Here is a 25,711-nt window from a genome sequence, read left to right on the forward strand (position 1 = left end):
TTAGTTGTTCCATTCCCCTTATCATTTTGGTAGCCCTTCTCTGTACCTTCTCCATCGCAATTATATATTTTTTGAGATGTGGCGACCAGAATTGTACACAGTATTCAAGGTGCGGTCTCACCATGGAGCGATACAGAGGCATTATGACATTTTCCGTTTTATTCATCATTCCTTTTCTAATAATTCCCAACATTCTGTTTGCTTTTTTGACTGCCGCAGCACACTGCACCGACGATTTCAATGTGTTATCCACTATGATACCTAGATCTCTTTCTTGGGTTGTAGCACCTAATATGGAACCCAACATTGTGTAATTATAGCATGGGTTATTTTCCCTATATGCATCACCTTGCACTTATCCACATTAAATTTCATCTGCCATTTGGATGCCCAATTTTCCAGTCTCACAAGGTCTTCCTGCAATTTATCACAATCTGCTTGTGATTTAACTACTCTGAACAATTTTGTGTCATCTGCAAATTTGATTATCTCATTCGTCGTATTTCTTTCCAGATCATTTATAAATATATTGAACAGTAAGGGTCCCAATACAGATCCATGAGGCACTCCACTGACCACTCCCTTCCACTGAGAAAATTGCCCATTCAATTCTACTCTCTGTTTCCTGTCTTTTAGCCAGTTTGCAATCCACGAAAGGACATCGCCACTTATCCCATGACTTTTTACTTTTCCTAGAAGCCTCTCATGAGGAACTTTGTCAAACGCCTTCTGAAAATCCAAGTATACTATATCTACCGGTTCACCTTTATCCACATGTTTATTAACTCCTTCAAAAAAGTGAAGCAGATTTGTGAGGCAAGACTTGCCCTGGGTAAATCCATGCTGACTTTGTTCCATTAAACCATGTCTTTCTATATGTTCTGTGATTTTGATGTTTAGAACACTTTCCACTATTTTTCCTGGCACTGAAGTCAGGCTAACCGGTCTGTAGTTTCCCGGATCGCCCCTGGAGCCCTTTTTAAATATTGGGGTTACATTTGCTATCCTCCAGTCTTCAAGTACAATGGATGATTTTAATGATAAGTTACAAATTTTTACTAATAGGTCTGAAATTTCATTTTTTAGTTCCTTCAGAACTCTGGGGTGTATACCATCCGGTCCAGGTGATTTACTACTCTTCAGTTTGTCAATCAGGCCTACCACATCTTCTAGGTTCACCGTGATTTGATTCAGTCCATCTGAATCATTACCCATGAAAACCTTCTCCATTACGGGTACCTCCCCAACATCCTCTTCAGTAAACACCGAAACAAAGAAATCATTTAATCTTTCCGCAATGGCCTTATCTTCTCTAAGTGCCCCTTTAACCCCTCGATCATCTAACGGTCCAACTGACTCCCTCACAGGCTTTCTGCTTCGGATATATTTAAAAAAGGGTTTTTACTGTGAGTTTTTTCCTCTACAGCCAACTTCTTTTCAAATTCTCTCTTAGCCTGTCTTATCAATGTCTTACATTTAACTTGCCAATGTTTATGCTTTATCCTATTTTCTTCTGTTGGATCCTTCTTCCAATTTTTGAATGAAGATCTTTTGGCTAAAATAGCTTCTTTCACCTCCCCTTTTAACCAAGCCGGTAATCGTTTTGCCTTCTTTCCACCTTTCTTAATGTGTGGAATACATCTGGACTGTGCTTCTAGAATGGTATTTTTTAACAATGACCACGCCTCTTGGACATTTTTTACTTTTGCAGCTGCTCCTTTCAGTTTTTTTCTAACAATTTTTCTCATTTTATCAAAGTTTCCCTTTTGAAAGTTTAGCACGAGAGCCTTGGATTTGCACACTGTTCCTTTTCCAGTCATTAAATCAAATTTGATCATATTATGATCACTATTGCCAAGCGGCCCCACCACCGTTACCTCTCTCACCAAGTCCTGTGCTCCACTGAGAATTAGATCTAAAATTGCTCCCTCTCTCGTCGGTTCCTGAACCAATTGCTCCATAAAGCTATCATTTATTCCGTCCAGGAACGTTATCTCTCTAGTGTGACCCGATGATACATTTACCCAGTCTATATTGGGGTAATTGAAGTCTCCCATTATTACTGCACTACCAATTTGGTTAGCTTCCCTAATTTCTCTTAGCATTTCACTGTCCATCTCACCATCTTGACCAGGTGGACGGTAGTATACCCCTATCACTGTAGTCTTCCCTGACACACAAGGGATTTCTACTCATAAACATTCAATTTTGTATTTAGTCTCATGCAGGATGTTTATCCTGTTGGACTCTATGCCATCCCGGACATAAAGCGCCACACCTCCTCCCGACTGCTCCTCTCTGTCATTGCGATATAATTTGTACCCCGGTATAGCACTGTCCCATTGGTTATCCTCTTTCCACCATGTCTCTGAGATGCCAATTAAGTCTATGTCATCATTTACTGCTATACATTCTAATTCTCCCATCTTACTTCTTAGACTTCTGGCATTAGCATACAAACATTTCAAAGTTTGTTTTTTGTTTGTATTTTTATTCTGCTTTTTAATTGATAGGGATGTTAGAAGTTTTTAGCTCAGGTGAGTTTTTAGTTACAGGCACTTGGACTACTTTTCTAATTATTGGAACCTCACTGTCGGGATGCCCTAATTCTAATGCATCATTAGTATCCTTTAAAGATACCTCTCTCCGAACCATGCGCTGCTGAGCGACTGTCGGCTTTCCCCTTTGTTCTAGTTTAAAAGCTGCTCTATCTCCTTTTTAAAGGTTAGCGCCAGCAGTCTGGTTCCACCCTGGTTAAGGTGGAGCCCATCCCTTCGGAAGAGACTCCCCCTTCCCCAAAAGGTTCCCCAGTTCCTAACAAAACTGAATCCCTCTTCCTTGCTCCGTCGTCTCATCCACGCATTGAGACTCCGGAGCTCTGCCTGCCTCTGGTGACCTGCGCGTGGAACAGGGAGCATTTCAGAGAATGCTACCCTGGAGGTTCTGGATTTAATCTTTCTACCTAAGAGCCTAAATTTGGCTTCCAGAACCTCCCTCCCACATTTTCCTATGTCGTTGGTGCCCACGTGTACCACGACAGCCGGCTCCTCCCCAGCACTGTCTAAAATCCTATCTAGGTGACGCGTGACGTCCGCCACCTTCGCACCAGGTAGGCATGTTACCAGGCGATCCTCACGCCCACCAGCCACCCAGCTATCTACATTCCTAATAATCGAATCACCAACTATGATGGCCGACCTAACCCTTCCCTCCTGGGCAGTAGGCCTTGGGGAGATATCCTCAGTGCAAAAGGACAATGCATCACCTAGAGAGCAGGTCCTTGCTACAGGATCCTTTCCTGCTACACCTGGTTGGTGCTCTCCCATTATGAGACCTTCTTCCTCCAAGGCAGCACCAGGGCTGCCAGTCTGAAGTTGGGACTTGACTACTATGTCCCTGAAGGTCTCATCTATATACCTCTCTGTCTGCCTCAGCTCCTCCAGGTCTGCCACTCTAGCCTCCAGAGATCGGACTCGTTCTCTGAGAGCCAGGAGCTCTTTGCATCGCATGCACATGTACAACTTCTCACCGGTGGGTAAAAAATCATACATGTGACACTCGATGCAAAAGACTGGGAAGCCCCCCTCTTGCTGCTGGACTGCTGCCTTCATCTCAATTTTGATCAGTTCCTTGTTAAGTTTTAGGTTGCTATGGGAGTAGGAATGTGTCTAACTTCCTTTAAATGTATTAGTGAATTCACTATGTGTCTGGTAGTGGCCTACCGGGGTCTGATCGAATTCTCAATAAAGTTTTTGTTGATGTTTTTTTTTTTTTTTTTGTGAAAATGGCACCTGCCTATAAATTAAGGGATGAGCTAGGGGTGGATGGGTTGGGAAATACAAACAGTCTAACTTGTTAGTCAGCCTGAGTGACTCACTGCTCTCTTGATTAACAAATGTTGGTCCCTATTCAAACCCAATCACACTACCTCAACACCTTTCCAAGGTGAGTAACTGAGCTGAACTATTCAACTTTTTTACTTTGGTATATACTGCTCCTAGCTTATTTCTAGCTTCTGGCTACTTTTTTGTGGGGGGGTTTTGTTGTTGTTGTTGTTTTTTTTTCAATACAATGCACTCAGTTAGTATTAAAACAAACAGTCAGCTCTTTAAAAGTCTGGAGAACACTCAGTTCTGCAGACTTTTAAAAATAAACACACTATCTACTGCTACCTTATTGACTGACTAAAAATACAAACAGTCTAACTTGTTTATTCACTGCCTACCTACTGCTACCTTATTGACTGACTAAAAATACAAACGGTCTAACTTGTTTACTCACTGCCTACCTACTGCTACCTTATTGACTGACTATTTAAAAATGCAAACAGTCTAACTTGTTTATTCACTGCCTTTCTGACTATTAAAGGCACAAACACACAAACACACTAAATAATGTTCCCAAATAGTTAACTTTGCCCCAATACTTTTAAAAAAGTCAATGTCCCAAGCAATAACTTACTGATTCCTTTCAGCCACCAGCAAGGTGATCCTCTTCTCTCAGTGTTTCCACCTCACATACTAGAATTGAAAATCAGCGTACCAATAATAATGCTACGAAATATCAACCCACCAAAGCTTTGCAACGGCACACGACTTGCTATCAAAAATTTAAGGACCAATATCATAGAAGCTACAATCTTGACAGGACCTTTCAAAGGTGAAGATGTACTCATTCCTCGCATCCCTATCATTCCAACAGATATGCCATTTCAATTTTAAAGATTGCAATTCCCAATTAGATTGGAATTTGCAATAACCATCAACAAAGCTCAAGGACAATCTTTACACCTCTGCGGTTTACATCTACAAACCAATTGCTTCTCACATGGACAATTGTATGTTGCATGTTCACAAGTAGGTAAACTTGACAATTTGTATAACTGCACTAATGATGGAACAATAAAAAATGTCGTATACCCACAAGCATTGCAAAATTAAACATATTACAGATATCCCCTGGCTCTGTTCTGTGTTTTCAACTTAACCAGGCTCAGCCACAGCAACGCGTGGCAGGGTACAGCTAGTAAAAAATAGATTTATGATGTAAGTTTGTCATTGAAGAAAATATTGTCTACTGGAATGAATATATATATTAAAGCATTCATTATTATTATATAGATTCCCTATTTGTATGTGTTTGGTTAAGAATTAGGGGGTGTGTGCTCTCTCTTTGTTATTACTATATGGTTGTATGACCAGGTTCAATTATGCACATTCTTGTTTAGGGTTACTAGCTTTTACGCCTTAGGGGGAGGCAATGAAGGGAAAAGCCAGCATGTTTTCATTAGAAATGTGTATGTCACCCCCCCCTTATAAATTTGAAATGGATGGACTTAGCTCGACCTAGTTTCACCAAGTTTTGTGTGGAGTTAGATACTTAGAAGGACATGAATATTTCCGGTTTGAAAAATTAGAGGATTGCTGGAGAGGGTCAGACCGGACAGTTTTGGGAGAAGAAATGTATAGGGCTCTGAACCACGGCTACACTGAAGGTTCTCCTTTCTCATTAGCTGTCTATCCTCCAAAGATTACAATGTCCTCTCAGCTTCTCCCTGGAGGTCATCTCAGATGCTAAAATTACTAGACATCAGTAAAGCACCTACAGTTGCTTCAGAATACAGCTGCTAGGCTATTAGTGGGGGCAAAAAAGCACTATCACATCACCCGAATTTTACGAGAGCTTCACTGTTTGCTGATTGAGGCCAGGATTTGACTCAAGGTGTTGATGTTGGTTTTTAAATGTGTTCAAGGACACTCCATGAGCATTTGTCAAATTAACTCTATAAATATGAACCCTCATGAGCACTGAGGTCATCACATCAATTACTTTTGGAGATCCCATCCCAAGCTGGTTTTAGACTAACAATAACACAGAGGATGACTTTAAGTTATTATGATCCATTGCTTTGGAACAAATTGTCTGTGGAGTTTAGGGGAGAAGAGAACTATGTAAGATATAAGAAGCAGGTTAAGAAATGGATGTTTAACCAAGTATTTTGTTAAGGTTTCTTATAGGGGAATGAATGGTTGTGAAATGTGAGGATTGAAGGGACTTGGGTCATGGGGATTGGGGAGGACTAATATGAGGAGATGTCATATAGTTTTATATGACATGGTATGTTTATGTGTTTTTAAAGATTTTCCTTACCTTGAGAGTTAGCCAAAGGGCAGGTAATTAAATGTGAATAATTAAATACATCATGTGCAGTATCATTTATGGAGCATACAAAATATATTAAATAATTTAATGGATTAAAAACACTGTTTTCATAAAATTAGGACAAACTCTATTAAGGTCTTTATCTTCTTGTCTTCAGACTTATACCCTGCTTTTATAGTCCAAAAGGAGACTCCAAGGCAATTTACGGATCCAAAACCCCCCCAAAAAACAAAGAATATGCTAGACAGTTGCAATATAAAATATGCTACACGTGTACATTAATCTTAAAATTCAGAGCCAATTAATAAGATCTAGTTCTCCAGGGATCATATCCCAAATGGGCCTCTCAACCTATTTAAACACTTTTAGTTTCCCAGGATATTCATATCAGAGATGCAGAAACCACTGATCAGGAAAGTAAGTAATAACATCAAATCTTTCTTTACTATAGACTAAAATTTATATTAAAATACTCCAATACGATGAATCCTCAGATACAGATTGTAAATGCTCTTATTCTGAAAGTGCTTGTCATGTTATTCTTTGGAACAATTCTGAAGTCGGGAAGGCTTCTAATTAGCTGATTTCTGAACTCTCCAGATATAATAAAATTAGATAATTTTTTGGCCAGGACCAGATATAGTAAATGTTGATTCACCCCACAAACTCAGTAATCATTGATACAATTTGGTCAGGTCTAGAGAGGCAGGTTCAGATGTACGATTCAAAATGACCCAACAAATCATCAAAAGATCATGAGCACATGTCAGCAGCTTAGAGTGGAAGAAAAGTAGCTGACAATTATGGCAATGATGTGAAATGAACTGAAAAACGAGTCTGTAAACCAAGCTCATAGCTAGTAAAAGAAACATTACAAAATGTAAAGAGAAAGCCCTTCAAGTTTCTAAATTAAAGTCATCATTTGTATGACTATGATGTTTAAATTAAAACAATAAACATTCCATGAACTACAAATCATTTCAATGATCCATCAAAGGGGAGAAGTCCCTTTAGAAGAGAGGAAAGCAGAGAATTCTGGAACTCAGAATCGTTTAAGGTTTGCTGCAAAGACAAACTCGTATACATTACGTTGCCTTTAAGGAGGGAACACTGCTTCATGTTGAATCATGCAGAGTATAAGAATCTGGTTACTTGAGACCATTGACATAGTGGGAATCCAGTCAATATTCTATGCAGGATACACCTAGAAGTCCACTTTGAAAGATTTTTTTTAGAAATCTCACCAGTTTCCCAAGCCCTGTGTTATCCGACTAAGCACTTTGCCACATAACTTGGGGATGGTCTCGGCCTGTTTTGGGAAAGAATATAGTTACCTGGCTAAGTCCTCAGAGCAGTCCTAAAGGTAGCTGAATAAATTATCTGGCTAACTATAAGTTCACAGGGTATATTCTGCATTCTACCCACACTGCTCAATATCCATTATAAGAACTTAGCCAGCCCCATCACAGCTCAATATCTTCCTCCTAAATACATCTTACATACACACAAGTGGTCGGGCAAATTAATTTGCTGAACACTTTGTGAGAGTAAAAAGACAGCAATCACATGAAAATGTCCTGAGAAACTAAAATATGTGATCTAATTCAGATTATCTAAGGGATCAATATTCAAAAATATCTTTGAAGATAGCCAGATAACTTTAAGTAAGTATATTCAGCAGGACGTTTATCCCAGTGAACATACGGGGCAGGCTATCCAGCTAACTTTACCAGATAATGTATCCACTAAATGGCCTACTGAGACTTGGCCTCATGCTTATTTTACCTTGTAGTATACTCATCATTTCTATTATTAAAATTCCCCTTATTGAGTTCAACCATCGGCTGACCGTGCAGTATTCATGCTTTTACCTATGTCAGTGGGATCTCTGCATGGGGCTTTGACAGTCAGCACTGATGTAGATTAAACTGTCTTAGATTAAAACTGTTTGAAGTGAATAAGTCTGACATGATTGCAACATAATTTAGTTCTAGTACCTCTTGATTAAAAGAAGATTTAAAAATTCAAACAAAAATGGGATTGAATTCTTTGGTCTGATAATTATAAAATCTACACTTTTCATATTAATGATTATTTTAGCAAATATTTGGCTGACTCTTCTATATCTTAACCGAACATCAGCAAACCTGAGAGGTTCATAAAAAGAGAAAAGAAGAAATCCTGCAGTGGATTTTGGTTTGTTTATAAGCTTTTAGTTAAGGGAAGGCCTTTCCCACCATCATACTGGAACCCACATTATACATTTTTGGAAAAACAAAAAAGCAATTGAAGTTTATATTTGGGGGTAAACTGTAGGGTAGGAGGAAACAGGAGGCAGCCTGGAAAGGTCTAGAGAGCTTGGGAGAAAGCCCAGGAATCTTTTTGTGTAATTCAATGGGCATGAGATTTAATATAAAATGGCAGCCGAGGCTCAGGCATAAACTGTGATTTTGGTGCCTGCGATTGAGATCAGCAGGGCATTTTTTGTTAGCAGTCCCAGGAATTAAAACTGTCCGGCTGCAAGAGACCAAGAATTGGGCTTTTTGGTTGGCTGCACCAGTTTTATGGAAGAGGCCTGACAGAGATAAGATTATAAACTCTTCTGGAAGCAGAGTAAGGCCCATTTATTTCAGGAAACCTTTGATGCGATTTAGGTTGGGTTTTTTTAGTTTTTATTGAAGTTTTTACATGATAGTGGTTTGTTTTTAACATTTTATGTTGCCTTGTAATCCACCCAGAAGAGATATCTGGAAAGTGGGAGGAATATAAATAACTGTAAATAAAGAAATCAGTAAGTGACATGACAGGAAATGAAACGGAAAAAAGGCCATGTACCCCTTCTGTTCTTATTTGTTTACTCTCTGAAGGTGGGACTGTGTGACCGTACAATAGGGGTGTGCAGAGAGCTTTTTTTTTCTTTGTGCTTTGATTTCATTTTGTTGTTGGGGATTTTGTTTCATTTTGAGGGGATGCTCATTTCCTTTTCTTTGTTTTAGTGCATTTTCATATAAAATCGCATCCCTCCTACACATACATCAGTGTGGTTATCTGTTCTTTATGACTCTGTAATTATGCAACCTTTAATTGTATGTGATTCCTTTTACTTTTAGTTTTAGTTTTTACATGGTTTCTTTATTATTTTCTTGAGTTTTGTCTCTTTTTTAATATCTTAGCTCAAAATGACGCATTAACACAGGAAAATGGGAAATCACAGCGGTGTGACAGAATTCCTGATTAAGGGGTTCTCAGAATTCCCAGAGCTGCAGCTCCCACTCTTTGCTCTCTTCTCACTCCTCTACCTGATGTCCGTGCTGGGGAACCTCCTTGTTATCTGCATAGTATGTGCCGATCAACACCTGCACACCCCCATGTATTTCTTCTTGGCCAACTTGTCTGCCTTAGATATCTGCCTCTTGACCTCTATTCTTCCAAAATTGCTGTCAATCCTCCTAACAAGCAGCAATAGCATATCCTTTGGAGAATGCTTTCTACAGATGTACTGTTATTTAATATGTTTATCTACAGAATATGCACTTTTCACTGCTATGGCATATGACCGTTATGTTGCAATATGCAATCCCCTGCATTATCCCATTATTATGAATAAAAGGCTCTGTGGGGTTCTGGCGACTGTCTCATGGGTAACAGGTTTAATAGAAGCATTGCCACACACTATCGTCATATCCCAGTTTTCTTTCTGTCACTCCAATGTAATCAATCACATCTTCTGTGAAATTCCAGCACTGCTAGAACTTTCCTGCACAGATACCTCAGTCATTGAAACTATCAATTTTGCAGAAATAATATTTACAGGCTTTATACCATTTCTCCTAATTCTGACATCCTACATCTTTATCATCTCCAGTGTCCTGAAAATCCATTCTAGAGAGGGGAAAAGCAAGGCCTTCTCCACCTGCTCCTCCCACCTTACAGTCCTCATTCTGGCATATGGGACTATAATGGGAATATATTTGCAGCCTAGGTCAAGGGACTCTGTGAATTCAAACAAGTTGGTTACCACATTGTATGTAGTCATTGTCCCATTGTTAAACCCTCTGATTTATAGCTTGAGGAGCAAAGAGTTAAATGTGGCCCTAAGAAAAGCCATAAGCAAGAAGTCAACATCAACATTGTGACCCACTAAGCATTTTTTAAAGCTCAACTCAGATAAATTATTTTGTCAAGGTTTTGAATTTTTTTTCAAGCATGAAAATATAGTGAGGGGTTGATGGCGATCAGGTGGGGATATTCTGACGAGATATATTCATTTAGCAATGTAGACAGCAATAGAAACAGGTCTAGATATTTGGGAGACAGATTGTGAAGGGACAGGGAAAAGAAACAATTTACTGGCCCCCACCTGTACCAGTACCTCCCTCGCTCGCAAGGAAAGGGGCTTCGGGTATAATGAAATAGATGGGTGCCATTATTTTAGGGCTTTTCAGTTCTTAAGATAACCTAGGGCCCTGTTCATAGGGAAGCATTGTGGTTTGATAAAGTGTGAAGGAGTCTATAGGAAACTACCTCAGACTAACGTATGGGACCTAGCACAGCTTTCTCACTCAATCCTCCTTAAGATCCAGCTGCACAGGGAATCCTGGGTGAAAGGAGGAGACCCTCACCCAAGATAGCCTATACTAAAACCAGCTATGTTTGATATGTATACTACCTGAACCTATGGTGAGCTGCATTCTTTGATTTGCTTTGCTTTGCACTGTTAATAAATTGCACATGAAGGAAACAGCCAGAGTCTACTTCCTTATTCCTCCTGGCTGTTTCCTAAGCCCAAGAAACCACCCCCCCCCCCCCCCCCCACCTGCTGTTTTTCATGGTGCCTCCCAGTTCTAATCACCTAACTGAAGCTACAACAGGCCAAGCAGGTAGCCCACCTCTGTAGTCAGGGTTCAAGCAGTGAGTCAGGGCCAATCAGGCCAGTAGATTTTTTTATTTTCCCTTCCCTTTCCCCACAGAGATACCCAGCTCAGAAAGCAGGGAAAATGGAGCAAGAGATCCAGGTCCTGCCAACAGGGCAGCAGCAATTACAGAACGCCCTGAAATGCAAATTGGCTCGTGGCAGGCGCTACGAAAACATTTTATGCAGAAAAACACAGTGCTAACGCAGGTAGCTCAGGCTATACAGCAGAGCTTTCCAAACTTTTCATGTTGGTGACACACTTTTTAGACAAACATAATTTCACGACACGGTAATTCAGTCTACTAGTAAACCAGAGGTTAAAGGTTAAACGAACGAAACATATTTCGACAATTTATGTATGTTTCCTTAAATATATACATAAATAAAATGTTTCATGACACAACCTATCTCATGAAAACCTTAAATTTATATTAAAAATATATATTCCAAGATTCATGTTATTGTTATAATTTATGAGAAACAATAATAAAACAAATTGTCTGTCCCCCACACACTCATCTCTCTCCTCCCCCCAGCACATGTCTGGCCCCCACACACTCATATGTCTCCCCCTCAAGCACATGTCTGTCCCCCCAGCACGTTTGCCCCCCACTCACTCATCTCTCTCCCCCCAGCACATGTCTGGCCCCCACACTCATGTACCTCGTCTTTTTGATTGTTGCCAGTTAAGTGCTTCACTCCCTTCCATGATCACCAGACACTGCTGCTTGCAGTCAGTACTCCTCATGGCCAGGCCTCATCAGCAGCAGCAGCCAATGCAAGGATGGCTGGGCTCGTTCCACCCACCAAGCCCCCCCAAAAAACGCGATTGACAGCAAAAATCATCCAATAATAAGCAACCCATAAACTGAAAAAAAAAAGTGAATCTCTAGGAAAAAAAAAGCCCAAACTCGCATCAGAGTTGACCGGGCTTGTGCGACACACCTGCACACTGCAGGCGACACACTAACGTGTCCCGACACACAGTTTGGAAAGCTCTGCTATACAGACTGCTATAACCAGGCCACCTCCCTTCTCATCAGTCATACTGAACATGTACCCGGGAAAAGACCCTGAGTGTCTCCTGAAGAACTTTGGATAGACCGCTCGCTTGACAGAATGGCCAGAAGATATCTGGGGAACCTCCTTATTGAAAAAAAAGCAGTCAAGCTGCCTTCCAAGAAGCCTACAAACAGCGGTTTGGGCAAGGACTTCTTCAACCAGAGGAAAACCCATAGAACTTTTTTGACTGGCTTAAGGATGTGGCTTGGAAATGGCTGCACTTGGAAGAGAAAACTGGGGTGGAGGTAGCCAACATGGTTTTGCTGGAATAGTTCCATCAGCAGTAAGACCTGGGTGAGCCCTTGTTTTAGCAGGAAAGAGAATAGGTTAGAATAGAGGGAGGTTCCATTCCAATGCAGGGGTCTGGAATGGCTGTCCCCCTATGTAGGAGCTCTCCACAGTGAGTTCTGCAGGCAGCCCCTTTTGTTTAGTATAATGTACAAAGATAGAAAAAGAGGTTTGTTTTTGTTGTTGTGCAGACCCAGTCAGAGAAGCCTAGCAAGCTCTGCTTTGGTGGTCCTGACCAGGCTAGGAGGGTCTATCTGGGCTGGTTTGGATTGTTCTCTCTGAGTACATTTTTTAGACTTAACCCTTTTACTGTAGGAGCCTTACTGAAGCCTGTACACCTCCTGGGTTCAGGGAATGAGGAACCCTGGGTCTGAGGCTATGCAAGCTTAGGGAAGACCTGCCCCTGAAGTGGTGGTCACCTTCTATAAAGAGACACGCTGGTGGTAATTTCAGTTTTTGAATAAATTAAGTTCAAAATCCAGGAGGAGGTTTTGACTGCCCCTTCTTCCTGCCTGAAGCACAGAGAGCCCGGCTTCAGGGATCCCTCTCATCAGGGATTACATCAGCAAAAGGAAAAGATCCGCATTTGAAACAAAGTGTTTGAAAATTCAACTAACTGTGAGTAAAATGCAAGGTTAACATCAGTGAAGCCACCCATCTGGTGCTTCAATCAACCCTGGAGAGAGAGAGTGAGCTTATCTCTCTGTGCAGAGACAGTAATCTGATATTCAAGCCAGTTAAAAGGGGTGCACATCCATCAAAGGGGCACCTTGCACCACCTGGGACTCTGTTTTTCCAAAGCCCTGAAGGGTAGTAGTCCCCTTGGTGCTGGCAACACATGTTTATGCACAGATTGAGGAAAATCCTGAAAAGTACATATTCAGTGGTGCTGTGGAGCAGTACTGTGCCATTTTGCAAACATTTCAATAGTAAAGATTTATTTGGACACTAACCCAGTGGCTCCATTGATTTATTTGGCACTTCCAGCTAGGGATGTGCATTTGTTTGCAACGAAGTAGGAAATATAGATGATATTTCCTATTTTGTTGTGGTTCGGGGGCGGGTCAATGAAACGATAGGAAAACCCATGAAATTTTGTGTGATTTTATTATCGTTTTTGGGGGGGAGGAAGGGCACATTAAAAAAAAAGCAACCCAATCCCACCCCAACCCTTCAACCCCAACCGTCCAGGTAAAGATAGGCTGAAGCCTGAAAGGCCAGGTCCGTAGGATACGAGGAGAGTCCAAGGTAAGCTGCCATTTACACAGAGGCCCAGTGATGTCATCATCCAGGGCTGTGAGCTACTTTCCCACCACAGCCCTTTTAAGAGTACGCTAGTCGAGCACGCCTAAGCCAGGGCCCAGAGGAAGCAGGCTGGCGGCGTCACTCCACAGCCCGTGCGGGGAAACCTGCCGGGTGCAAGGAGGAACCATACAGTTGTCAGAAGCGGCAGAGGTTGCTGCAGGCATTCGGGGACAGAGGTGGCTGCCCACCACCGTGAGCAAAGGTGAACCGGAGCTAGCAGCTGGATTCCTGGGGTGAGAAGGCCTGGGCGTGGGCCTAGCATGGCCGGGACGCGTAATATTGCCTCATGGTTTCCAGGCCTTTTGCTTTCTTATATCCAGGTCTCTCTATACCTAAGGGTCTTCAGGCCTATAGCCTAGTAGACTTCAGGACTTCAGCCTTGCTGCCTTTGGGCTTCTATGTTTCTTGTTCTATGTTGTCTTGCCTAGTCCTTGTCCTGTCCTGTCCGCGGTGTCCAGTCCTGTCTTTGGTCTTGTCTTCCCTGGTATCCTATCCCTGCCTTCTTCTGGATTGCTTTACCCCAGCCCAGTTCATGCCTAGTATCCTTGCCCTGTTTGTGTCTGTACACTGCCTCCAGCCCTTGGTCTGTGTCCAGCTCCAGTAACCAGTCTAAACTTGCTCCATCCTATCTCTGTCCACAGTGCCAACCTTGCCTCATTCAGCCTTGCTTCATCCTGCGTCCAGCCTTGCCCAGACTCTCCAGCCCTATCCAGCCTTTCTCCAGCTTGTCCAGCTTTGTTCCAGTCTCTCTAGCCTTGCTTTACACTGTTCAAACTCACCATGATGTACTGCCGCTGCAAAGACCTATTGGCCCCCAGAACCCAAGAGCTCAATCTGCGGTGGAGGGGGCTGGCTAGGCGGAAGACCAGCCCTTGTCCAGCCCAGTGTCCTGCCCTGCAGTCCTGCACTGCCACTGACGTGGGTGACCCTGATCTCAGCAACCATGACAAAGAAAAATCTGTGAGGTCCATATTCAGATCCAGTCCATCTAGCAAAGTTAGCAAATATACTTATCCGGCTAACTTTGGAGGTATATTTAATAGTGAAACCACTATTGAATATAGCAAGCTATCTTAAAGTTAGCTGGATAACTATAGCCACCTAACTTTAGGAGAGCTCTTTGGCCCTACCAGACTTAGGGGGTTATTTTCCAAAACGCGTTATGGGTTTTTCACATGCGAAAAATGCCTTAATGCATGCGAAAAGCCCCATAACGCATGGTGTGATGCTAATTTAGAAAATGGGAGGAGTTTGGGGAAGTATTTCTGGCCAAGTGGGCTGGTTTTGTGAAGTCATATCGCACAGTTTTAACATGGCAATAACTACACCTTTTTCAATTGCATTAAGCTATGCAATATGGTTTTATCATACTTTGCAATGTTTTTGCAAATAGCGTTTTCAGTATTTTAAGCTATGATAGAGAGAGAGAAAGAAAGAGAGAGAGAGAGGGAGAGATTGAACCTAGCTATAAGGCCCTCAAAGTCTATATGAGGCCCACCTAGTAACTTGAGGTGAGGTTTGGGTAGTAGTGTAGGGGTTAGGGGCCACGTTGACATTCAAAGTGAGACGTACAAACAGAACAGTGCACTCTTGTAAAGATTTGATGACCTTCGGAGTGAGGAAACTCACATAAAGATGAGATTTGTACAATATTCTCTCAACTAGTTTGATGTTACTCAGGTAGAGAGTCCATCAAGCTAGGTTGAAAGAACATTGTACAAATCTCATCTTTGTGTGAGAGAGAAAGCAGGGGAGGTGAGAGATAGAGTGGGTACCAGAGAGAGGGAGCCTATATGAGGAGATTGAGAAGGAGTGTGTATTAAGGATGTGAATCGTTTTAGGACGATTAAAATTATCGTCCGATAATTTTAATATCGTCTTAAACCGTTATGGAACACAATACAATAGAGATTCTAACGATTTATCGTTATAAATCGTTAGAATCGTGAGCCGGCACACTAAAACCCCCTAAAACCCACCCCCGACCCTTTAAATTAAATCCCCCACCCTCCCGAACCCCCCCCAAATGACTTAAATAACCTGCGGGTCCAGCGGCGGTCCGGAACGGCAGCGGTCCGGAACGGGCTCCTGCTCCTGAATCTTGTTGTCTTCAGCCGGCGCCATTTTCCAAAATGGCGCCGAAAAATGGCGGCGGCCATAGACGAACACGATTGGACAGCAGGAGGTCCTTCCGGACCCCCGCTGGACTTTTGGCAAGTCTCGTGGGGGTCAGGAGGCCCCCCACAAGCTGGCCAAAAGTTCCTGGAGGTCCAGCGGGGGTCAGGGAGCGATTTCCCGCCGCGAATCGTTTTCGTACGGAAAATGGCGCCGGCAGGAGATCGACTGCAGGAGGTCGTTCAGCGAGGGTTCCGGCGCCTCGCTGAACGACCTCCTGCAGTCGATCTCCTGCCGGCGCCATTTTCCGTACGAAAACGATTCGCGGCGGGAAATCGCTCCCTGACCCCCGCTGGACCTCCAGGAACTTTTGGCCAGCTTGTGGGGGGCCTCCTGACCCCCACGAGACTTGCCAAAAGTCCAGCGGGGGTCCGGAAGGACCTCCTGCCGTCCAATCGTGTTCGTCTATGGCCGCCGCCATTTTTCGGCGCCATTTTGGAAATGGCGCCGGCTGAAGACAACAAGATTCAGGAGCAGGAGCCCGTTCCGGACCGCTGCCGTTCCGGACCGCCGCTGGACCCGCAGGTTATTTAAGTCATTTGGGTGGGGGATTTAATTTAAAGGGTCGGGGGTGGGTTTTAGGGGGTTTTAATGTGCCGGTTTTGCGATTTTTCGATTTTTCACGATTTTTCACGATATTTTACCCCCCCCAAACGACAACAATACGATTCCCTCCCCCTCCCAGCCGAAATCGATCGTTAAGACGATCGAGGACACGATTCACATCCCTAGTGTGTATGTGTATTAGAGATGTGAATCGTATTTCTGACGATTGAAAATATCGTACGGTAAGGGCAAAGGGCCATCGGCACCATTTTTATTAGTGGCAGCTGATGGCCCGAGAGCAGGAAATCGCTCCCGGGACCACCACTGGACCACTAGGTAATTTTAAAACGTTTTGGGGGGGATCGGGAGGTGGGGGAAGCTAAGGAGGTGGTTTTAAAGGGTCGGGGTGGATTTTTTGTTTATCAGCTCAGGCGCAGCCGATAAAAAAAAAAAACCCGATGGGACCGAACAAAAAAAATCCACGATGTGAATCGGAACCGGAATCGGAACCAATTCCGGTTCCGATTCACATCTCTAATGTGTATGAGAAATTGGGAGCTGGTGTGCTTGAAAAAGGGTTCCTGTGTATGTGAGTGTGCTAGTCTGTATGAAGGGATTGTGTATGTATGAGAGGGAGCCTATGTGAAGGGGTGCGTGAGAGAGAGACATAGGTAGCCGGTGTGAGGGTGTATGCTTGAGAAATAAAGGGAGCTTGTGAGGGTGTATATGCAAGAAAGGGACCCTGTATGAGGTGATGTTTGTGTGCGAGAGAATGAGGGAGCCTGTGTGAGGGGCAGTACTGAGAACAGGGTCAAACTCTGGGAGTGGTGATAGAGTGGAAGGGGTTGAGCCTAGAGATGGAGGTGAGAGATACTGGCAGGTAGAGGAGTTGGGGCCTGAGAGGTCAAAGTGGCCAGGGGAGTAAGGAGAGCAAGTGGAAGGGACACTCTTACAGTGAAAGCAGGCTTAAATCTGCACGCGCCAGCACCCGACCCCGGGTCGGGTGCTGGCGCGCCAGGTAAAGAGCTTGATGGACTCTTTACCTGGGTAACATCAAGCTAGGTTGAGAGAACCTTGCCCAAATCTCATCTTGGAGTGAGTTTCCTCACTCTGAAGGCCAGCAAATCTTCACAAGAGACCACTGTTCTGTTCGTAGGTGTCACGTAGAATGTCAAAGTGGTCCCTAACCCCCTACACTCTTACCTAATCCCCACCTCGAGTTACTAGGTGGGCCTACCATAGAGATACAAATACCTGTCTAGGGAGGAGGCACTACAGCAAGGTGCGTTCTCTCTCTCTCTCTCTCTCTCTCTCAATTCAGCTGAAATCGGACTTATGGGAGACATTGCAAATGGCAATGAAACCTTACGTCACGGCAGCTATCACACAGCCTAATGCATTTGAAAGAGGTGTAGGTAAAATCAGCATTACAGCTGTGCGATAGCTCTTCACAGACAGGCTAACCCCTAACTCCTCCTATTTTCAGAATTTGCATCACACCATACGATATGGTGTGATCACATGCGGTTAACGGGGCTTAACGCATGTGAAAACGCCTTACCGTATTTTGAAAAATGACCCCCTTTTTGCGGGTGCACCACTGAATATTCCTTCATAGTTAGTCACATAAGTTTATCTGGCTTATTTTGCAATCTGGCCAGTGACTGAATATTCCCACCATCTTTTTTCTAAATTTATCTTCTCAAATCCAGTGTTGAATTATCCATGCTGTATTCATGCTTTATGTGTATCAGTATGGCATAAAAGTACACCAGTCTGACTTTGAGTTAAAATGATGGGAACAAATACGTACAAACAGTTTTAAAATCATCTAGCACCAATATTATCTCATCATTGATTTAGATTAAAATTGGAATTTAATAATTTAACAACTAAAAAATATAATATTTTCTATCACTTATTCCCTTGTCTTCTCTATGGTGTTGTATGGCCATCTGGTTCCAGATTTTGCAGGGCAGGCTGATCCAGACCTGGTCTTATCCTAGACCATGCATGGAAATCCAGCCCTTCTCTTCTTAGGGAACTCAGATCTGCAAGCTTCTGCATGCATGGGAGTAGAACCAGCACTGGATCAATGTGACCTGAAAACTTTTATTTTAATCAATTCTTTTTCTTGTTTCATATCTCAGCACACAGTGATGTATGAATAAAGGGAATTGGAAAATCACAGCACTGTGACAGAATTCCTGATTCTGGGGTTCTCAGAGTCCCCGGAGCTGCAGCTCCCTCTCTCTCTCTTGTCACTCCTCTACCCGATGGCTGTGCTGGGGAATCTCCTTGTTATCTGCATAGTATGTGCCGATTGACACCTGCACACCCCCATGTATTTCTTCTTGGCCAACTTGTCTATCCTAGATATCTCTTCTTTGTTGATCAGGTGGCAAAATTACTATGAATCCTCCTGACACACAATGCTATCATATCTTTCACTGAATGTATTCTACAGATACATTGGGCTGGATTTTCAAAAGGTTATGCGTGCTGGGCCTATTTTAAAAGGCCCGATGACGAGCATAAAGCCCCAGGACACGTGTAAGTCCTGGGGCTTTACAAAAGGGACGGTCCGGAGGTGGGGCGGGGGTGGGGGCGGGGCAGTCCGGGGTGGGGCGGGGGTGGGGCGAGAGGCCACCAACAGAGCGGCCATTGCACGTGTGATCACGTGCTGGCAGCCTGCCGCGCGTGCAACTTGTGCCTGCCCGGAGGCAGGCGCAAAAGGTAAGACAAAGGACAAGGGAAGAGTTAGAGTAGGGCTAGGGGGGGAAAGGTTAGGGGAAGGGGTGGGAAGGTCAGGTTAGGGGGGAGGGAACGGAGGAAGGCAGCGCGGCTCGGCGCATGCAAGGTGCATAATTGTGCACCCCCTTGCGCGTGCCGACCCCTGATTTTATAACATGCGTGCGCCTGCACGCACATGTTATAAAATCAGGCACACAAGTGTGCACGCCGAGTAGCACATGAACATGTAGGCCCATCGCGCTTCTTTTAAAATCTACCCCATTGGTTTTTGAGTTGTAGGCCTAACATAGCAAGTCAAGAACTTGGAGTTGCAAGAATGTTCTGAAAGTTGGTTACTGGAATAGCAGGATGCAAAAACGAGATACAGTATTCATGGAGAGAGCCCATACAGAAAAGACAAGAAAGGACAACTCTAGAAAAGCAAGGTAAGTCATAACTAAATAGTTAAACTATGTTATAAAACCAAACTGATGAGAGCAGTTAAAAAAATAAAGATCTAACATAAAAAAACAAAAGCTATTAATTTTTCCTGACTCTTCTGCAGAGCTTCAGGCAATAATAAAAGAATGTACATCATATTACACGCAATTGTAAAAGAATGGCATGATGCTCTCACTCTTATTCTCTGCACTTCAAAGGAGGTAATGCTGAAATTTCCTGCATACATTTTAAATAAAACTTGAAAACTTTCACTCAGAGATGTACATTTGTTTAAAATGAATGGGCATCCTGAAACAAATTTGGTCCAATTTATTTTTTGGGGAGGTTCCAAAAATAAAAGGAGAGGGACCCCAGAATCAAGCAAATCCTATGTTTCATTCCTTTTTGCCAATTTCATTTCTATGAGCCATTGAAGTCAATGCTATGTTGAAATCAAAATGAGAGCAACAGGTATATAGTTAGGGATGGATACTGAGTATAGCAGCCAGCTAGCCCTGCTCAGTGAGTCATTATAACTTCACAGTCTTGTCAGACATGGGAAGGACTTATTGGGGTAGATTTTAAAAGGAGCGCGTGCGGCCTTTATGTGCGAGCGCTACCCAGCATGTGCACATGTACGCCTGATTTTATAACTTGTGCGCGCAGGCACATACAAGTTATAATATCAGGAGTCGGCGCACACGAGCCGAGCCGCATTGCCTTCCGCCGTTCCTTACCCCCTAGTCTGACCTTCCCACCCCTTCCCCTAACCTTTCCCCCCTAGCCCTACTCTAACCCCCCCAACCTTTATTTTAACTTTTGCGCCTGCCTCTGAGCAGGAGCAAATTGGTGCACCAGCCGACTGCCAGCATGCAATCCCCGGCACAGCAGCAAATATGACCGCTGTGCTGGGCGCCTGACTCTTGTTAGAGATCTGCTAGGGAGTTAGCAATCTCTTATGCTTCGACTCCTGAGAGGGGAGGAGTTAGCAATCTCGTTATGTGCGAGCTCCTCTGGAGGGAGGAGCTAGCAATCTGTTATGGTTAAACTCCTATGAAGGGGAGGAGTTAGCAATCGTGTTAGGAAAGCTCTGTGTTAGAGCTAGGAGTTAGCAATCTGTAGTACTAGCTCCTGAAGGAGGAGGAGTTAGTAAGCTGTTATGAATCTCCGAACGGAATTAGCAATCTGTAGGAATCTGCTCTTGTGGAAAGAGAAATAAAGTGATATGCTCAGCTCCTGTAGAGGGAGTAGTAACAAACTGTTAATGAATCTGTTGCTGAAGACTCCTGGTAGGAAAGGAGTAGCCATCTGTTACCAGCGGAGTGCTTTGAGAGGACACTCAGCTGTAGAAGAATGTAGATAGGTGAATCCTTGGGCCGATGGCAGATGACTGCGCCCTCAGGAGGATATCCTGAGAGGGACCACCGGCTAGGCTTGAGTATGGAGACCGACACAAATAGTTCTTTTATTATACAGGTTAGTAGAACCACCAGAGGTGGCAGTAGTGAGCTGCTATGCCCAGCAGAGCTGAAGTCCCTCAGGTACTGGAACCACAATCCCAGAGTTGCTGAGCTGTAGAAAGACTATAGATAGTGAGTAGACAGGTATGCTGTGTTCATAGCCAGAACTGGATGACAGATCTCACATAAGGTCTTTAGAAAGCTCAGTAGCTGGAAAGGATTAGGCCCCCGAGGAGCGGGTACCCCTGGTAGGTCCGAGGAGGCAGAGTAGCTTAGGTAGCCAAACCTTTTGCTAACTCGATCCGTTAGCAATTTCTGAGACCTTATATATTGGAAGCGGATGACGTCAGTTTACGGGGATGCCCCCGAGGTTCACGCCCTTGCTGGTACATCATTCAGACCGCGCGCGCCCTACATCATCAGGAACATGGCGGATCCACAGTGTCGTGCCGCTCCGGGGACGCCGGAGGAAGACGGAAAGAAAACGCCATGGCAGCAAACCATCCATCAGGCTCGGAGAGAGTCACCACAGTGGTAAGGAAGGCGGAGTGAGGGCGTTGGGCAGCGAAGGATGCAACAACCCTGCCCCGCCCCTTTAGTAAAGCCCCGGGACTTTTGAAAATAGGCCCGGCATGCGCAGGACCGGTTACACGCGTAACCTTTTGAAAATACGGCCCATAGTCAAAGAGAAAACAAAGACAACATATTGCAGTGAAGCATTTTTCTAATCCTTCCTATTGTTGTGTACCAGATCCAGTGATGCTGACCCTGAAAACTGAGCATGGTTAAGATTTGCTGTGCATTCCTTCTGAAGGCATTCTTGGCAAAGAACACTGTTTGAGCTCTCTCTGAGCTCTTAGTTAACTTTTCCAAGACAATCTTTTGGCTGCTGCCTATTTAATCTGCCACCGTCCCAGTCAGCAGAGAAAAACAGCAGGCACTGCTACAGAAGCTCTGTGTCAGAATGTTGCAGGGTTTTTTCTCTCTTGGGGGAGAGTAGAGGCAGAGTGTGGAGAGTAGAGATGTGAATCGTGTCCTCGATCGTCTTAACGATTGATTTCGGCTGGGAGGGGGAGGGAATCGTATTGTTGCCGTTTGGGTGTGTAAACTATCGTGAAAAATCGTTAAAATCGTGAGCCGGCACACTAAACCCCCCTAAAACCCACCCGACCCTTTAAATTAAATCCCCCACCCTCCCGAACCCCCCCCCCCCAAATGCTTTAAATTACCTCGGGGATCGGGCGGTGGTCCAGAACGGCGGCGGTCCGGAACGGCCCCCTCAATAGAATCGTGTTGTCTTCAGCCGGCGCCATTTTTCAAAATGGCGGCGGCCATAGACAAAAACGATTCGACGGAGGAGGTCGTTCCGGACCCCCGCTGGACTTTTGGCAAGTCTTGTGGGGGTCAGGAGGCCCCCCAAGCTGGCCAAAAGTTTCCTGGGAGTCCAGCGGGGTTCCGGGAGCGATTTCTTGCCGCGATTCGTTTTCGTACGGAAAATGGCGCCGGTAGGAGATCGACTGCAGGAGGTCGTTCAGCGGGGGTTCCGGACCGCCGCTGAACGACCTCCTGAAGTCGATCTCCTGCTGGCGCCATTTTCCGTACGAAAACGAATCGCGGCAAGAAATCGCTCCCGGAACCCCGCTGGACTCCCAGGAAACTTTTGGCCAGCTTGGGGGGCCTCCTGACCCCCACAAGACTTGCCAAAAGTCCAGCGGGGGTCCTGAACGACCTCCTCCGTCGAATCGTTTTTGTCTATGGCCGCTGCCATTTTGCGGTGGCCATTTTGAAAAATGGCGCCGGCTGAAGACAACACGATTCTATTGAGGGGGCCGTTCCGGACCGCCGCCGTTCTGGACCATCGCCGGATCCCCGAGGTAATTTAAAGCATTTGGGGGGGGTTCAGGAGGGTGGGGGATTTAATTTAAAGGGTCGGGGGTGGGTTTTAGGGGGTTTTAGTGTGCCGGTTTTCCTGCCCTCCCCCTTCCCCCTTCCCCCGATTTACGATTTTTTAACGATAAATCGGGGGAATTGGTATTGTATCGTGGCCCTAACGATTTTTTGACGATTTAAAATATATCGGACGATATTTTAAATCGTCAAAAAACGATTCACATCCCTAGTGGAGAGCTGCTTGCAACGTTGCTACTGATTTTGTCTCTGCCTGGGCACAGGACAGTAAGGGCAGTGGGCACTAAATGAACCCTGAGCATAGTGTAGAGGCTGAAGCATACCAGGCTGTGCTGTGGAAGCTGTCACTAAACTCTACAGTGTCAGAACTAGTGCACACATTGTGAACTTAGTGCAGCATGGTGTTTGTGTTTTCCATGCTGTTTTGGAAGGAACTTTGTACCAGCTGATGAGAGAGGCGTTTTGGATTGGTTTCATGCCTGAGCAAGAACATTTTCTCATCCTTTATGGGGAGTGGGGGTGGGGGTGGGGCTTGCCTGAACACTGGATCAGACAAAGGTAGAGGAGCTATTAGACCATGCACCATGTGGCTTTTGGAATTATGAGTTTTGTGTTGCTGTTTTGATTTTTTACATACTAGCATGGAATTTTTTTTAAACTTACATTTTTGAGTTGAACACCACAGCTGGCCTACCTGGAGATCTAAGACCCTTAATGCCCATGAACAATACAGCCATTTTCTAATCTGATTCCACAGTAGTTTTTCCCTTGGGTGTGAGTTCCCCAAAGTGGCTGTTGGAAAATATTACCGCATCATTTTTTGTAAATGTGTAATTGTACTCTAAATTGATGTATGTGTTTAAATATGATAGAAAAAAAATCTGAATCAGTCTCCTGCCAAAGATTCTTTTTTGATTTATACGGGGGAGGAATGTAGCCTCTGCCACTAATATTTTTCCCATATAACATCTTTTTGGGATTTTTGCATGATTGGATCCCTCAGCTTTCTGGGATAGGTTATCTTCCCCATATAAAATGAGGTTGGAGCATGTGCAAAGGGTCTTTCTTCTACTCCGATTTATTAATCAAGGAGTTGGAGTAACTCGGGGTCCTAAGCGAGAATTCCTTGCAGAGTAGGAGATTTTATTTTTATTTAATGTAAGTATATTTTTCAGCTGAACACCACAACTGACTCCTTGCCATGTTTTGGGACTGGTTTCATCAAGAGGACTCATTTCTACCCATGAGTACAAGCTGCCAGTAATTGTGACTGGTGAGAGCAAATGACTGCCACACAGATCCCCATAACTGCACCAAGGGCCTCTTCCCTTCAGTGAACCCCAGCAGCCAGGGCTGAAGATTGCATTCCGAGCCAGTGAGATATCTGGGAAAGAAAACGTTTCCCTGGGACTTTGCTGTAGTCTCTCAATTAGGTGGCCCAAACAAGAGGGGGCTATATCTCTATAAATTGAGGATCTCAAGAAGAAGTCCCAGGAGCTGCAAACTTGGAGGGCAGTAGCAGGCCAGAGGTAAGTTCATATAATGCCTACCTGAGAGTTTTCAACATTGTCTTTCTATTTGAAGTTTCCACTACATATTTCACTATTGCCCTGCAAGCCAACTGGACTCTGTCACAGCCAGCAATTTGAAGTATCCTTTCTGAACATAGTTGTCAATATTCAAAGTTGGCAATTTAAGTAACTTGGCCAGATATAACTTATCTGCTAAGTTACAAAGTATATTCAACTGCACGTCTATGTCGCTGAATATACGCTTTTATATTCGTGCTTAACGGAATAAGTTGTAACTGGCTAAGTTAGACCTGCTTTATACTCATCTAACTTAGCCGGATTTGTGGGGCTAAGACCGAGTATCATAAGTTATGTGGCTAAGTTGCTCCACCCCGATCCAACCACTGCCTGCCCACAACTTATGCGGCTAAAATGTTAGCCTCATAAGTGACATATGCTGCTAAATAGTAGCAAATGAGCTTTGAACATGGACCACATAAGAAATTGCCATGCTGGGTCAGACCAAGGGTCCATCAAGCCCAGCATCCTGTTTCCAACAGAGGCCAAACCAGGCCACAAGAACCTGGCAATTACCCAAACACTAAGAAGATCCCACGCTACTGATGCAATTAATAGCAGTGGCTATTCCCTAAGTAAACTTGATTAATAGCCGTTAATGGTCTTCAAAGTGTCTTTCATCTAGAACCTATATGTTTTCATCCAGTGGACTGGTAGCTAAAGCACAATCCTTGAGTCATGGCATGCAGTATTGTCGAGGCAAAATTCTAACAGTAGTGAGAGACCAAACCTATATGATTTTAGGGTGTTAATAAGAAATGTACAAATCTGAGAATTTCTATGCCTTCCTTCCAACAAGGTCTCTTTGCTTAGTGGCTACAGCATGACCTTGGAGGCTTTGGAATAAAAAGCACATTCCATAAAAACCCACTTGGCAAAAAGGCTACCTCAGAGTCTTCATCACGATGTAGGCTCCATACAGTATAGGCCAACTCTACAAAAGCCTCTGTTTCTGTTAGAACAAATATATGGCCTTGCAACCCTTGATATTGGATTGGTGACCCTCAGCTAGGATCACATCCCATTGCCTTTAACCCTCCTGTAAAAGGGATGCATTCTTATAGTTGTTATGATGCTCCACATCAAATCCCTGTGCACTCTTTTTTTTCTTTCACAGACAACATCAG

The sequence above is a fragment of the Rhinatrema bivittatum genome, chromosome 16, assembly GCF_901001135.1.
Source record: "Rhinatrema bivittatum chromosome 16, aRhiBiv1.1, whole genome shotgun sequence".
NCBI classification, from domain to species: Eukaryota; Metazoa; Chordata; class Amphibia; order Gymnophiona; family Rhinatrematidae; genus Rhinatrema; species Rhinatrema bivittatum.